A 16,163-nucleotide genomic window follows, 5' to 3' on the forward strand; every position below is an offset into this window, starting at 1 on the left:
GCCGCTGCGGCGGAGCTTGCCGCGCAGCACAGCCGAGCAGCTCTGCCCAGGGCAGGCCGTGGACCTGTTTCAGGGACACCGTCTGGCAGCAGCCTGAAGGGTTGGACTGGGGGGGTGAGGCTCAGGTGAGACTCAACCAGGGGAATGACTTGTGGAGTTGCTCCCACGGCCCAGTGTAGGAGCGACGGAGGCTGTGGTAGAGAGGCGCAGGGGGCAGGGGCAGGTACCCGCTTCAAAGACAGAGCTGGCTGCATTTGGTTGCTGGTTGTGAGGGGCAGGAGGAGGAGGGGGGCCTTAAGAGGCTGGGTTTGGGTCCCTGGGGAACGGGTGAAGTTGTTTACAAGGTCAGCAGTCAGTGTGCCTACCAGAAACTGGGTGTTCCAAAGAGAGAGGAAGCGAGGAGTTTCCTCTTGAACTCTAGTGGAGGTTGCCTGGGTCATCCAGACGGCGAGAGGGTAACAGGCACTATATGGCTCTTCCTACGCGCTTCTCATTAGTTCAGGCACCAGACATACTCACTTAATATACACACAGTCTTCTGAAGAAGGCGCTCTTACCATCCCCGCACTGTGGGCAGGACACAGCAATGCTATGAAGAAGGCGCTGGCACTAACCCCACATTGTGGTCAGGGAGAGTGGAGCATGGGAAGGGAGTGAGCGGCCCGAGGGGAGTGGGCACCCAGCTAGTTGGTGACGGATGCGTGACTGAGACCCGAGTCCTTGGGCGCCCGTGTCTCTGACATTGGGCATCATGTTATTCTAACTCTTGATGCTCAAGGGTCAGTTAATAGTCTGAGTCCTGGGCCCAAAGAGAGGCCTGGGTTGTTCCAGACGTTAGGTTGTGTCTCTGTAAACTCCATCAGAAGTCACTTATCTCAGGATAATAATTTTCCCTCTTTCCCTCTCTCTGGTCACTTTGGGGCCACGGGATGAGCAAATGCACTAAAGTGTCCTGGCCTGATGAGCCATCTGAGGTTCCCCTTAGACTCTCCTCTTCACAGAAGACTCCAACCCCCACAGCCCTGCCCACAGGGCTGCGCCCTGAAAGCAAACAGGGGCCTGTGAAAGGATTTTCCAGAGACCTGCAGGCTTCAGCTCTGCTGACCTGGCTTCTGGACTGGCTGCCTTGCATGGCGCAGCCCCAGGGGCACCACGCACACTGTGCTCTGTGGATGGTGCCCTCCGGAGTGGCTTCGTGCACCGACGTCGCTCACCCTCTCCCGTTGCCTGTGCCCTGCTTTTAAGCCGCTATGTCATATCTGGCATCACTTCTGTGTTAACTTGACAGCCATTAGGTCTTCCATTCTGCTCTACCTCACCTAATAGGGCTTGGAACCTCACATATGCTGCTATCAAATCCCAGTGGCTTTGCCACTCCTAGTCGATGCTGCCAGCTCCTGGTGTAGACGCCAACAAGGTGTGTGTGTGGGGGGGGGAGAAAAGCAAGCTCTGGCTCTGGGATTCTGCGTGCGGCGGTGCGAGGCTGCTGCAGGTGGAGGTGGAGGCGGCGCTGATGGGCACCTGCCTTCTCAGGTTAGGAGGCTGTAAAGGGGGAGTAAAAGGGCATCCCAGAAATTTAGTGTCACCTCAAGTTCCCTCTAACCCCCATCCTGGGGAGCCTCTGTTAGAGCCGGAATGAAATCCACCAGGTTTGTTTCCCTGTGCACAGTATCTTCAACTTAGGGCCCTTCAACCCAGGACAGCGGCTCCTTCAGAGCAAGTGTGACAGGGCAGATGTGAAGTACCCGGACCTCATCGGAACAAAGTTTATTTCCCTCAGATTCAGGGCGTCCCATATTTCATGCTCTTTCATAACACATTTTTAAACTAATTATTTGTATTCCAGATGTTAACTGCCTGGGTGTTGCTAATGCCTTTGGCATACAGTACTGGGTTAATCTCGTCCTTTGAAATTTAAATAAAACTGGTGTTAGCCTGGTAAATATCAGAGTTTCAGGAGGAAAGGGGTGGCACCTCTCTTAATCCAATGGGCAGGATTAAGGAGCCAACAAGAGGTGGTGAGTACCCAGGAAGAGCAACAGTGGAGAGTCCTTACCACCCTGAGGCCTGAGGAGGAAGGAGGGGGGACAAACAGGGTCAGCAGAGCCTGAGAGCCCCAGCCAGCTTGGAGTGGCGGTGCTCAACCCAGAGCCCAGCTGGGGGCCAGGGATAAGCGCCCCACCTCCTCTCCCTTCCCTCGCCCTGAAATCTTGCCGTCACCTCCCACCTGCTGCTTCCCCCCAGAGGCAGAGGGTGAGGGATACCTGAGGATCTCATCTGTGGAGGTTCTCACCCCTACTGGGCACAGAGCAGAGCAGTGAAGAGAATGGGGTGGAACCAGCACCATCTCAGTCATCTACAGTGGAAACCCCAATTTTTCTAGAACTTCTTAGGGGGTTTATGCTCAAAGCAGGAAAGGAGGTCCAGAAGACATTAGGTTGTAGTGCCGTGACAAACAGCCTCTACAGCTCACAGGCTTAACCTGACAAACGGTCACACTGCCGCTCACCGGGCGAGGGCTCTGCTCCACACGGGCACTCGGGCCCAAGCCGATGGTGCTCTGCCTTTGGGCAGGTTCTAAGGGGGCATGAAGCCTTCTCAGTGTGGAGTGTGCTCTCACGGCTTCATCCTGGAAGGATGAACACCATCTCCACTCCTCTTCTACTGCTCATCTCATCTCATCTTTTCTTTCTTTTCCCTCCCCCCTCCCCCTCCCCCCTCTCTCCATCCCTCCTCACCTGAGGATATTTTTTTCCCATTGTTCTTTCAGAGGGAGGGAGGGAGAGGAGAGAGAGAAACATCCACGTGAGAGAGACACATTGGTTGCCTCCTGCACTCCTGCAGGACGGGGGCGGAGAGCAAACCTGAAACCCAGGTGCGTGCTCTTGGTCAGGAACTGAACCAGCAACTCTTTGGCGCCTGGGGCAACACTCTAACCAATGAGCCACACCAGCCAGGGCCATCTCTTATTTTCTAATGTTAGTTTCCTACTCTATTTCAAATTACTTCTCTCTTTTGAATTTCTCCCCTTATAGCTGACTTAACACTAAATTTCTGTTCATTTCTTGTTCAAAACGTTTGTTACCTCTTTGTTTTTCTTACCCTAGACTAACTGGGCTTTATTTAGAAGGTCTCCTTCCATAAGCCAAACCATCTACTAAAGTATGCTCCTATGAAAAGATAGGTCTGTTATCTTCTTGACAGGAATCCTGAGGTCAACTTTTAAAGAAGCTCAGTTTTTTCTTGATATATAATTTTTCCACTTAAAAAATGGCAACACTGAGAATTAGAGAGGGTGAGTGACTTACTCATGGTCACACAGGATTTGACTGATTTCCCCTCTGGCCGACGGCTCTTTCTTCCTCATACACCACCTCCCTCTCCGGATTCCCTTCCCTTAATGCCCTCTGCCCGGCTTTCCTTTATTTGTGTGCAACCCAACTCTGCGTGGAAAGAAGCCAACACCGCCCACCTGGCGTGGCTCAGTGGTTGAGCATCAACCTAGGATCCGGGAGATCGCGGTTTAATCCCCGGTCAGGGCACATGCCTGGGTTTCAGGCTCGATCCCCAGTGGGGAGTGTGCAAGAGGCAGCAGATCAATGATGACTCTCATCATTGATGTTTCTCACTCTCCCTCTCCCTCCTCTCTCTGAAATCAATAAAGATACATTTTTTTTTTAGTTTTTTTTTTTTTTTTTGAAAAGAAGCCAACACCTTGGTGAAAATCATTAATTTTCAGAAGCTTTTATGTCAGTGACTCCAAAGATAATTGCTAAAAATAGGGGCATTGCTTGCAAAGCACAGTTAAAATCCACTCATTTTTATGGACGGGCCTCCCAGAGGCGGAAGTTGTGCTGGGGATGTAAGTGACAGATTCCCCCCCCACCTCGCGGTGGCAGTGCACTAAGTTAGGACTTCCCAGAGGCAGCCCGCAGGCTCAGAGCTGGGCCACCGCTATAGGCGCTTGGAGATGCGCAGGTAGGCCCGGGTTTTCTTAAGAGGGCAACGTGTGTCCTTTTCCATGAGTTTGGGAGTGCAGTGGGGCGAGAGGTTTCTGGGGACCTCACACCTGGGATTATTGGCATTTCAAAAGTCTGCAAATATGTTCTCTGCGCATGAAGCCTTCTAATAATGTTGGTACTGTCCTTTAGCATCTGGAGGAGAGACCCCACTCAGCACAGGTCCAAGGTGGAAGGGGAGTGAGCGGCAGGCGGCGAGCGGAGCAGGCCCTGCTTCCTGCACCCCGCCTGGGCGCCCAGAGGCGGGCAGGTCTGTGGGCTCCGCTTGCAGAGCAGAGCAGTGCTGGTGCTGGAGCTGGTGCTGGAGCTGGAGCTGGAGCTGGAGCTGGAGCTGGAGCTGGAGCAGGCTGCCCCCAGGTCTGGCTGACCTCGCTGGCCGGTCAGTGGGGCTCGGACCTCTTACCCCCCTGTCTTCCTCCCTCGCCCCCTCTCTGTCTCTCCTCTCTCTCCCTGCTTCCCTCTGACTCTCTTCCCTCCGCCTCTTGGGCCTCTCTGCTCCTGGGTACAACAGGGGCAGTGTTTCTGCCTGTGTGGAGACCAGGCCTCCTCTTCTGCGTTCCGTCAGCTTCTCAGTCTGGAAGGGTGGGCACATCTGGGTCACGAGGGAGCCCGGGCTGTCCTCCATCTCGGCTTCCTAAGTGAGACCAATTCTGCTCACAGTCTCTTTTTGGGTGTTTGCCTCTTTTTCTCACGTTGGGTGGCATCCACATGGGCATGACTGACATCCCTGGATTTGCAGCATGTGGAGGGTGGGCTGGGAGGTCTTAAAATCTCCAGGAAAGGACTAGCACTTGAAAAAAAGAACATGGGAAAACATGTTGGTGGTGGGGCCCCTAAGGCCAAGGTTGGTTCTTGGAGGCCGAAGGTGTTGGCACTTGGAAGACTAGTACGGAGGGGCCTCAGAGGCCTGTAATCTGAGTTCCAGAACCTCCTTTTGTAGTCACAGGTGCTTTCAACAGGTGTGGGTCATATATTTGTACTTTCAGCAGAACTTCAGCGGGTGCCCTCAGCCCCAGGGCCTGGGGTTAGGAAAGGAGATTCACTCTAGGGGGCAAGAAGACTGTCCCAGGAATAAAACAGGTGGAAATTCTTGTCTTGGTTGGAGGTAGGTTTACTTTCCTTGGGGTCAGCCAAGGGTTTATTGGTGACCGTAGGTGAGTCTATATTGGAGAGGAAAGGCCTTGTTAGAGCTCAGGAAAGGCCGCTTTTCCCAGTCACAGCCATAGATGACAGGGCTGCGTGGACTGCGCGGCTGGACTTTGTGCACCTGCTCCACGCCCTCGCCCCCCCTCTACTTTCAGCATCCGTGTCCGAGGACAGTTCCCACGACACCGGCAACATTCTGCCCCCAGCACCTGCTGTCCATCTCACTTTCACGCTTCAGGGTGTTTTTCTGAAGTCACGGGATAGCCTGGAAGAGCAGGGGAGCTAACAGGCTGCAAGATGACCCCCAGGGCATTGGGGGTGGGGGCAGTGAGTGAAGACCCTGGCCTCCTGTCCCTCAGAGGGACAATTCTGAGGTGCTGTCCCTCAGGGTCACTGGCAAGGCTGAGCCCCAGGTGCCCTCAGCATTACCCAGCTCAGAACTGCCCTTCAGTGCCAGCCACCCTCCCTGCCTCACTGTCACCGCCTTCTGCTGATTCCAGGATTACGCCCCAGATAAGCTCCTGCACCCACGTCCTCGGCATCGCTTTTGGGGGAGCCCAGGCTGAGACACGGGATGACCCCGTGCGTACCGAGTGTGTGCTGGGCTCAGTGTCCGCGGGTGGAGGGCCGGCTGAGTTCTCTCCTTATCTGGTGCCTCATCCCGAATTAAGCGACTGCGAGTGCCGCGTTCAGAGGAAGTCAGGACTAGGTGGTGGGAAGGGGTCCTACTGCTACCCTCGAGGAGCTGGAGGAATTAAAGAGCAGGCCAGGCGACATCCGGGGAAAGCATACGAGGGGTCACCGGGCTGAGTCCGGGCGCAGGCGCTCCCAGCAGCGGCCGTGCCACCCGTAGGAATTACTACACTTGTAGGTCCTTGTCTGTTGTGTGTGGTTGAAAATAATGACATAATATTTACTGTTTAAATTCACATTCCTTTGATTATATTGGAATAGAGCATTTTCCCTTGTATTCATTAATCATTGCTATTTTTTCCTGTAAGATGGATATTCCATAGTTATTTAACAGATCGTGTTGATGATAAATATTCAGGTCAAGCCCTCTTTTTAACTATTATAAAAATTGCTACAATATGTACATGAAAAACTTCAGTCTTCCTCATAACTAAGATATAGGAAATTTAAAGGCCAATGTTGCTTTTTCTAGACATTTTTCTTACAAACATCAAAAGGTTTGGTAACACCTCATGTGTGCAGTTTGCAGGGAAATTGGCACTGAGATTGACAGTGCAAATTGGTACAATGTTGTGAAGGGCACTTGAACAATTTTTATCAGAATTTAATATGGGCCTATTCATGGTTGCAGCCTTTCAAGAAAATTTGTCTTCCAAATATGCGTACATGTGGTCCCAAATATTATGCTTCACTGAGTATGTGTGTGCGCATGTGTGGGGGGGTGCGTGTGTGTGCGTGTGCGTGTGCATGTGCGTGTGCATGTGCGTGTGCATGTATGCCAGACTGTGTGCGAAGAAGAGGAGACCGGCCAAGGTGGAGCAGTAAATTAAGAGACTCCTTCCTGAATCTAATCCTGGAGATGTTGCAGGAGGAAGAGATACGTGGATCCTGGACCCCACCTGAAACTGTGGAAGCCACTGGGCGAGGGAGAGGGCACTGAGTGCTGGTCCGACGGGGGGAGGAGCGGCCCAGGTGCACAGACAGGTGGCTGTCGCAGGGCAGGTGGCTGGGCCAGTCGGAATAATAATAGAGCAGGGCCGGAGCTCTGTGAGGGCGGGGAGCTGATGACCAGGACTGCAGGGAAGCTGGCTGCCCCGACAGTCCCCACGGAGCCCATGGAGAGCAGCACTGCCAGCAGCCTAGAACCCCGCCCGGTCCCGGAGAGGAGGGGGAGGGGCACACAGGAAGCCACCCGAAGGTGTCAGCCTGGAGATCTTCCCCACAGCCCAACCTGCCCGGAGAAGTACAAACTAGGGTTAAGGTGTTGCCCCAGCCCCGTCTGTGCCCCTCGCTCATCACAGCCAAGGAGGAACATGAGTTTGCAAGAAGAGACAGCAGGACACCACGTTAGATAATCTATGCCACGAGAAGCAGGAACAGTGGGTTAGGCAGAATGTAAAAAAACTGAAATAAGGAGGGAAATATTCTGAGAGCAAGAGGCAAAGATCTTAGGAACACAAAATAAGAATAAAAAGTTGTGAAGGACCGTTTGGCGACTTGGGGCATGACTAGTATAGGATGAAAAATGGAGAACGTACTGTCAGTGGATTAGGTGGGCGGCAGGCTGAACGCAGCTGAAGAACAAATTAATGAACTGAAGGATTCAGTGGATGAACCCTCCCAGAGAGGGTTTCAGGGGGATAAATCTTTGGGAGAAACGAGAGAAAAGTTAAGAATTAGAATTCCAGTGGGCGTCTCAGGGGAAGAAAGAGAATAAACGGAGAGGAGGCAGTGATTTGCCAGAATTAAAATGGTAGACAGTGGCCGGGCAAGCAGCGGGCACCTCCAGGGCCCCAGGTTCCTGGGCGGTCACCCGGGGACTCTAATCCAGAGGGGCAGGCCCGGCCACAGCGGGATTCCCGAGCACATTCAAACGTGGTGATTCGTTATTACTTATTTACAAGAAACAGGCTGCCTTCTGACCTCCCTGCTCCTGCAGGGCTGGTCCCACTGTTGTTCTAAGGGTGTTCAGCACGGAGGAAGAATGCGAATGCATAGTGATTTCCAGCTCCGGCCTGGTCAGATTTTGATGGACAAAGGGATGCGAATGAGATGTAAGACTCTTGTCAAGCCCAGTTCCCTCCTGGCCGGGTTGGAACCCCACCGCCTGGGCAGCAGCCGCAGAGCTTAACTCCTTGGCTCCCTGAAGCTCTCCTCTGTCTTCATCTGCTTCCTTTGCGCTTCCCGATTCTGCCACATGCTCTTCCCTTCTTCCTGCGTTGCTTCCTCCGGCTGCACCCTCCCCTCCCACCGCTGCCACCGTCTCCTCTTCGTCACTGTTCCTAAAGTTACGCATTGATTCGTCCGGCCGTTCATCTATTCAACAGCTGTTTCAAGCACCTACCCTGTCCCAGGCATTATTGAAGGCCCTGGGGTCACATCGCACAAGACAGAACAAGGGAACTGGAGCCACTCGAGTGAGGAGGACAGGTAATAAGCCAGGCGAAGAATGACAGCAACTCCAGATACTGATCTGCGGGTGCTGAGGGCAGGCCAGGGTGCCCGAGGTGGGGAGGGGTGTCAGGCTAAGTCTTCCCCAGGAGGTGACAGTTGCGTTGAGGAGGAGGCATGAGCTGTGTGAGAGCTGCTGGGAAAGCCTTCCAAGTGGAAGGAAGAGCACGTGCAAAGGCCCCGAGGTTGGAATGACACGTTCTCCTTTTTCTCTCCTCTCTCATCTCTAGTAAATTCCAGAATAAATGTCTAGACACTTATTATTTAGGAACTATGTCCTCACAGTCTTAATCCCTGTGACCTGGTTTCTGCTCCCAGTACTTGCTTGAAACAGTTTTCTTGTTTGCTTGAAAATGTCCTCTTAGTGGCCACCAGTGTCATCCTAGGTGTGACAGTGACTTGAGGGCACAGAGGAAGAAACAGAGAGAATGTTAGCCCTTAGGGCCCTTTGCTCAGCAGCTGGACATTTGTAGCTCAGATTCATTCTGTGTGGGAGCAGGTCCTTATTAGGGTGCAGAACCTTTAGGAATGTGAAGGCCCCTGAGCGCCCTTAAAGCTGGCTGGGTCCCCCGTCTTCTGGGCGCCTCTAGCCCGTCAGAGCCGGTCCCTCTGTCGCTTACCTGAGTATGATTCCACACACCGCTCTTTTCCTTTGATCTTCACAGGGCTCCTAATTTTTCATTATTCAGACTGTGACAGATTGAATTATATTCCTTATTCCCTAAATTCTCATCTTCCTTGTAACAGTATTATCCACCCATTTGTCATAGCCGCGTGGTGGGTGGGAGCTTTCTCCTGCTTCTTGACCTTGTTACTCACGCCATTGGGGTGCTAGTGGATGTGATGCAGGCTGACTTGGGACGCTCCTGAGCAGCGGGGACGGGCCTCTTGCATTCCTGGCATCACTATAGGGTAGCAATGCCCTAGGAGTCTAGTTCCTCCCAGAACGAGAAGAGACAAGTTCAGTGCCCGAATCCAGCCCAGCCCAGAGCAGCCCAAAGCAGCTGAGATGTGTGAGCAAGAACCTAATATAAATACAGCATAAATATAACATAACTATTTGTCGAATAAATGCATCTTGCCTATGCCATAATTATTTGTTTAGTTGTCCTGAGCCCTTTGGGGCAAGGGGCATTAACGTTTCCGCACACGAAGGGTCATCTGTGAGCCAGGGAAGTGGTGGGCACTCGGAATGCTTTTCGGACCATGTCCGAGGCCCCCTCAGGACTCTCCCTAGCAGCCTTAGCTTTCGGGTGTTGGATATTCAGCCGAGAGTCAAGGCGGATTCCTAAGGATTTCAGACTTTGATCCTGAGTCCTGATTTTATGGCCCTGTTCTTATTGGCATGAATTCTTAAGTGTCCTGTGCTTTGAGGGGCCACCAGTGAGGGCTACAAGGCTAGACAGCCTCTGTGCTACTAGGTACCCAGGACGTGCTGCAGGAGAATCTCAGGGCTGCATGGGGATGAGGGACAACTGGGTGTCTGTGCTTCACGGGAGATGGTGGACAGACAGTCCCACTTATCGTGGGCGACAGCAGTAATGCCACCGGATTTATAGGTCCCCAGGGCCTTTCGTCCTTCATTAAAGCGTCTGTGTTAGACTTTCTTTCGTCTGAGTGTCTGGTCTGGCCTGGAGGAATTGATTCGCACTGACGTAGTCGGGCAGACAAAGCTCTGGGTGATGATTCTGAGGGGCACGTCAGTATAGAGAAAGCTGAGCGCCGCCTGCGCGAGGCAGCAGCCCTTTGTTTTTCTGTCCAAGGTCTTCTCTCTTTTCTCAGCTTTTCTCTTGGGAAAACTACCTTCTCCTACTGGGTACTGTATTGGTAGGGCTGTTGAATATGGTTCTCATCTTACTTTGGGTTTCCATCAAAACAGGTCCTGGGTAAAGGACTTGAGTGTGGTAGTTTATTTGGGAGGTGGTTTTAGGTAGCACAAGTGAGAAAGGGGGTGAGGGGAAGGAGGAAAGGGACACGAACCAATGCAGGGTGTGCTGACGTGTGGGTTGCCACTGTGGGCAACGAGGACCAGCCCTGCCTGAGGAACTCTGAAAAGCCACCTGGCTGTGCGCCTCTGACTCCTGTCTCTGTTGTCTGAGCGGAAAGAGTCAGGATCTTGACGTGAGAAGCTGTTTGTGTGCCGGCAGCCACCCACCAAAGTTACAGGCAGACTCAGGTGAGCGGGAAGAGGTGACACATCCACAGCAGCGTTCTAGTACCACTCCCTCCGCCGGCTGCAAGGTGGGCACAGCCAGGCTGGCCAATCCAATGCCCTTGTTTTGGATGAACTCTTGAGGTGAGTGACATGGGGGATGGGAAATGATGACTCTATCCATGTCCGTGCTGGATCCAGAAGAGACTGGCCTCAGTTGTTGACACTCATTTGCCCAGAGTGGTTTCAGTTCATTCTCTCTGTTGTCCAGTCTTTCCTTCAATTCTCTGAGATTCTCCATAAATCCTTCCAGTAAATTCCCCTTTCTTGAATTAGCTAGAGCCGATCTCTGTGGCTTGCATACAAAATGGCCCGACAGATGCTGGGTCTACTCCACAGGAGGCTGTCGGGTGACGTGCCGTTCGCATGTCTTGAAATGAAGGTGGCACACTTCAGACTGTCAGGAGGAAGTCAGGCCAGGAGATCATCTTTGCTCGAGTTACTGAAGACTTGAAGACACAGTGCTCATCCTCGGTTCATTCTCCAGCTAGCCCATTTCCCCAACTCACTCTCTTCCCATCCTTAGCTAATCACGAGGCTCCGGATCTGGGGCCGGGACAAGCAGTCTTTCAAGGGTTAAGACTTGGGCTCATTTCTAAGGCCAAGCCAGCCTCTTTGACTCTCCTTTGTTTGTTTCATCTGTCTGTCTGTTCATCCATGCCCCCATCCATCCACCGTTTATGCATCCATCCGTCCATTATCCACCCACCAATTGTTAAATGCCTACTGTGTTTTTAATTTCTTATACTGTCTCTCTCCAAATCATAATAAAATTCAAAGCAACATACAAATTTTTGTGAGCTTGTCTTTTAAGATTACAGTAAATGGAGGCTTCATGGACCACTCCTTCTGCAGTGTGTGGCCCTCACCACTCTTCCTTGGGGAAACCTGCATCTATTCTGGCATTCAGTCTCTGAGAGGGGCATCTGGGAACCTCAGAATTTGGTGACAGCCCTTGCAGCAAGCTGCCCCCCCCCCCATACACTTAAAGCTTCCAGATCATCTTCTCACAATTCCCTGCCAGGACTCATTAGGGAGATACTTCCCACTCTATGATAAGAACAGGGTTCTGGAGCCAAACTGCCAGCTTTCAGATCCCAGCTCTGCCACCCACTATGTGCCCTCGGGCAAGTTCAGTAACATTGTTAGGGGCCTCAGTTTCTTATCTGTAAACTGAGAATGAGGCCAACTGTGTTACTACATGGAAAGCACTTGAAACAGTGTCTGCTCATAGTATGCTTTATTGATAGTATAGTATTATTGTTGATGATAATTAGGTGCTATTGGGTTTCATCGATTAGATGAGAAGTCCATTGTATTGTCTGGCATAACAGAAAACCCTGAACAACTTTTATAATATAATCACATTTATGTTACAACTGTGTGTGTGTGTGTGTGTGTGTGTGTGTATGTAGATATATATGTCCACATTTATATGTATGTACATTTTGGAAAAGCATGGAAAAAAGTCTGGAAGGCCATTCTTCAAACTGTTACCAGTGGTAGGACCTTGAAAGAGTGGCTTTGGGAGAGGATTTAAAGGGAACTTTTACTGATTGCCTAAGGAGAAAAAGAGAACAGAACACCAATATTTAAAGAAGAGACTGAAACAGGTCATATGCACAAGTAGGAGCGATGGAGAATTATCAGTCTTCCCCATCTACTAAATAAAGTAAAAAATTTAGTAGATTGTTTATTTGAGTTTTTTCTCGTTTCCTGAGGCAGGCTTGTAAATGCTATGAATTTCCCTCTTACGACTGCTTTTGCTGTATCCCACAGATTTGGGGTTGTTGTGTGTTCATTTTTATCTGTTTCAAGGTAATTTTTTATTTCTTCCTGATCTCATTGTTAACCCATTAATTCTTTAGTAACATGTTATGTAGCCTCCATGTCTTTGTGTGTTTTTCAGTTTTCTTCTTGTGATTGGTTTCTAGTTTCATATCATTATGATCAGAGAAGATACTTGATATAATTTGAATCTTCCTATATGTATTCAGACTTGTTTTGTGCCCTAACATGTGATCCACCCTAGATAATGTTCCACGTTCACTTGAAAAGAATGTATATCCTGCTGCTTTGGAGTGAAATGCTCTGAAGATGTCAATTAAATCCATCTGATCTAGTGTGTCATTTAAGGCCACCATTTCCTTGTTGATTTTCTGTCTGGAAGATCTATCCATTGATGTCAATGGGGTGTTAAAACCCCGATTATGACTGTACTACTGTCAGTGTCTTCCTTATGTCCATCAAGGTATGCTCTACATATTTAGGTGCTCCTATGTTGGGTGCATAAATGTTTACCAGAGTTATATCTTCTTGTTGGATTGTTCCTTTTATCATTATTCAGTGTTCTTTGTCTCTTATTGTGGCCTTTGTTTTAAAGCTTATTTTGTCAGATCTAATCCAAGTATTACTACCTCTGCTTTTTTTTTCATCTCCATTTGCATGAAATGTCTTTTTCCATCCCTTTACTTTTAGTCTGTGTGAATCTATTGTTCTGAGGTGGGTCTCTTGTAGACAGTTTGCTTTCTTATCCTTTCAGCTAGCCTATGACTTTTGACTGGAGCATTAAGCAGTTTACGTTTAAAGTGGTCATTGATAAGTACGTTTTATTTTTAACTGTTCCTGTTTGATCTCCTCCTCCCTCTTCTTCCTGATGCAGGCCCTTTAACATTCCTCATAGCACTGGTGTGGCTGTAACAAGGCCCGTTAGCTTTTTCTTGTCCGGGAAGCTCTTTATTTCTCCTCTAATTTTAAATGACAGCCCTGCTGGGTCAAGCAGTCTTGGTTGCAGGTCCTTGCTTTTCATCACTTTGAGTATTTATGCCCATCCCTTCTGGCCTGATATATTTCTGTTGAGAAATCAGCTGACAGTCTTATGGGAGCTCCCTTATAAGTAATTTATTTCTTTTCTCTTGCTGCTTTTAAGATTCTTTTTTTGTTTTTACCTTTGCCATTTTAATTGTGATGTGTTTGGATGTGGGCCTTTTTGGTTTCCTCTTGTTTCGGACTCTCTGTGCTTCCTGGACTTTTGTGTCTTTTCCCTTCACCAGGTTAGGGAAGTGTTCGGTCATTATTTCTTTAAATAGGTTCTTGATCTCTTGCTGTCTCTCTTCTCCTTCTGGTTACCCCTACGGTGTGGATGTTGTTACACTCATTTGTCCCAACGTTCCCTTAACCTATCCTCATTCTTTTAAATTCATTTTTCTTTTTCTTGCTCCAATTAGGTGGGGGTTTTTTTGTTTTTGTTTTTTACCTTGTCTTCCAAATCACTGACTCAATTCTTGCTTCATCCAACCTACTTTTTATTCCTTTCAGTGTATTTTTGATGTCAGATATGGCATTCTTCATTTCCTACTGGTTTTTTTTCATGGTTTCTATGTCATTTTTCAAGTTGTTGTAATTCTCATATCTTTCTTGAACATTCTTATAACCATTACTTTGAACACTATAGGATATCCCAAAAAATCTATATGCACTTTGAATGGCTATATTCATCTATATCTATCTATCATCTATCTATCTAGCTATCATCATTTATTATCTCTATCTATCTATCTATTATCTATCTATCTATCTATCTATCTATCTATCTATCTATCTATTATCTATCTATCTATCTATCATCTATCTATATCTATCATCATCTATCTATCATCTATCTATCTATCTATCTATCTATCTATCTATCTATCTATCATCTATCTATCTATCTATCATCTATCTATCTATCTATCTATCTATCTATCTATCTATCTATCTATCTATCTATCCATCTATCTATCATCTATCTATCATCTATCTATCATCTATCTATCTATCTATCATCTATCTATCTATCTATCTATCTATCTATCTATCTATCTATCTATCTATCTATCTATCTATCTATCTATCATCTATCTATCTATCATCTATCTATCATCTATCTATCTATCTATCTATCTATCTATCTATCTATCTATCTATCTATCTATCTATCTATCTATATCTATCATCTATCTATCATCTATCTATCTATCTATCTATCTATCTATCTATCTATCTATCTATCTATCTATCTATCTATCTATCTATCTATCTATCTATCTATATCTATCATCTATCTATCTATCTATCTATCTATCTATCTATCTATCTATCTATCTATCTATCTATCTATCTATCTATCTATCATCATCTATCTATTATCTATCTATCTATCTATCTATCTATCTATCTATCTATCTATCTATCATCTATCATCTATCTATCTATCATCTACCTATCATCTATCTATCATCTATCATCATCTAATCTATCTATATATATTTAATACTAACTTGAGGATATTTTTTCCATTGCTTTTCAGAAAAAGTGGAAGAGCGAGCGAGAGAGACACTGATGTGAGAGAGACACATTAATTGGTTGCCTCCTGCTCTCAGCCCGACTGAGGCAGATCCTACAAACAAGGTACATGCCCTTGGCTGGAATCAAACCCAGGACCCGTAAGTTTGTGGGCCAATGCTCTAACCATTGAGCCAAACTGGATAGCGCCACTTTGAATGATTATAAAGTCAGTGTTTATTAATATACAGTTCATTTTCAAAAGTTAAAAGAATCCACAAGAATGAATACTTTTTTTTGTCAATGCCTATTTTCAAACTGATGACCATTCTGGTTCAGACACTGCTGATGGTGCAAAGCAATGGAATCACAAACATCAAGAATCATTTTGCTCTGTATTAGTGTGCTCTCAATTCATCAACTGTTGCCAGTTTTGTACGATAAACTTTACCTTTTATATATCCCCATAAAAAAGTTTAGTGGATAAATTTTCTTTGTTCAAAGTTTAGTCTGGCTTCACCCATTATTTAAAATCAGTTAAACCTGAAAAGGAGTGAAAATTAAGTGAGTTATCAGCTGTTAAAGTGTGTATATATTTTTGGGGGACACCCAAATTATACTTTGAATAATTATAAAGGCAATGCTTGTACTTCAGCTGTGTTTTCTAACTTCCAGTAGCATTTTAAGATGAATTTTCTTTGTTCAAAACTTAGTCTGATTGAAAAGAAAAAAAATCAATTGAGCTATCAGCTGTTAAAGTATGTATACATGTTTTGGGGATACCCTGTATATCTGATAGATTGCTTGCCTCCATTTCATTTTGCTTTTTTTCTGGAGATTCCTCCTGTCCTTTCATTTGGGGCCTGTTTCTTTGTCTCACCATTTTGGCTGTCTCTTTATGTTTGTTTCTCTCTGTTAGATAGATCTGCTATGACTCCCAGTCTTTGTGAGGTGGTCTTATGTAGTAGATGTCCTATGGGACCCAGTGGTGTGGTCTCCTTGATTTCCTGAGCTGGGTGCTTTAGGAATGTCTTCTGTGTGGGTTATGAGGGTCCTCCTTTTGTAATTTAGTCTTGATTGCTGTTGCTCCATTTGTACATGGGATTCACCCTCAGACTGGCTGACTGTGAGGCTCAGTCCTGATCACAGTGTGTGACCTATTATGCAGGTGCTCAGCAGAGTTTAGTGCCTGCTGCGATCTCCCTTTGAATATACCGTTTGTGGAGTTTGTTGTGTCCTGCTCCCATGTTGTCGGAAGCTGGCCACTTGGTGTGTTGGTTTGGGACTTCTTGGGATGGACTCTGGTGCAGGCCAGT

Source organism: Miniopterus natalensis, chromosome 3, assembly GCF_054644295.1.
Source record: "Miniopterus natalensis isolate mMinNat1 chromosome 3, mMinNat1.hap1, whole genome shotgun sequence".
Taxonomy (NCBI): Eukaryota; Metazoa; Chordata; class Mammalia; order Chiroptera; family Miniopteridae; genus Miniopterus; species Miniopterus natalensis.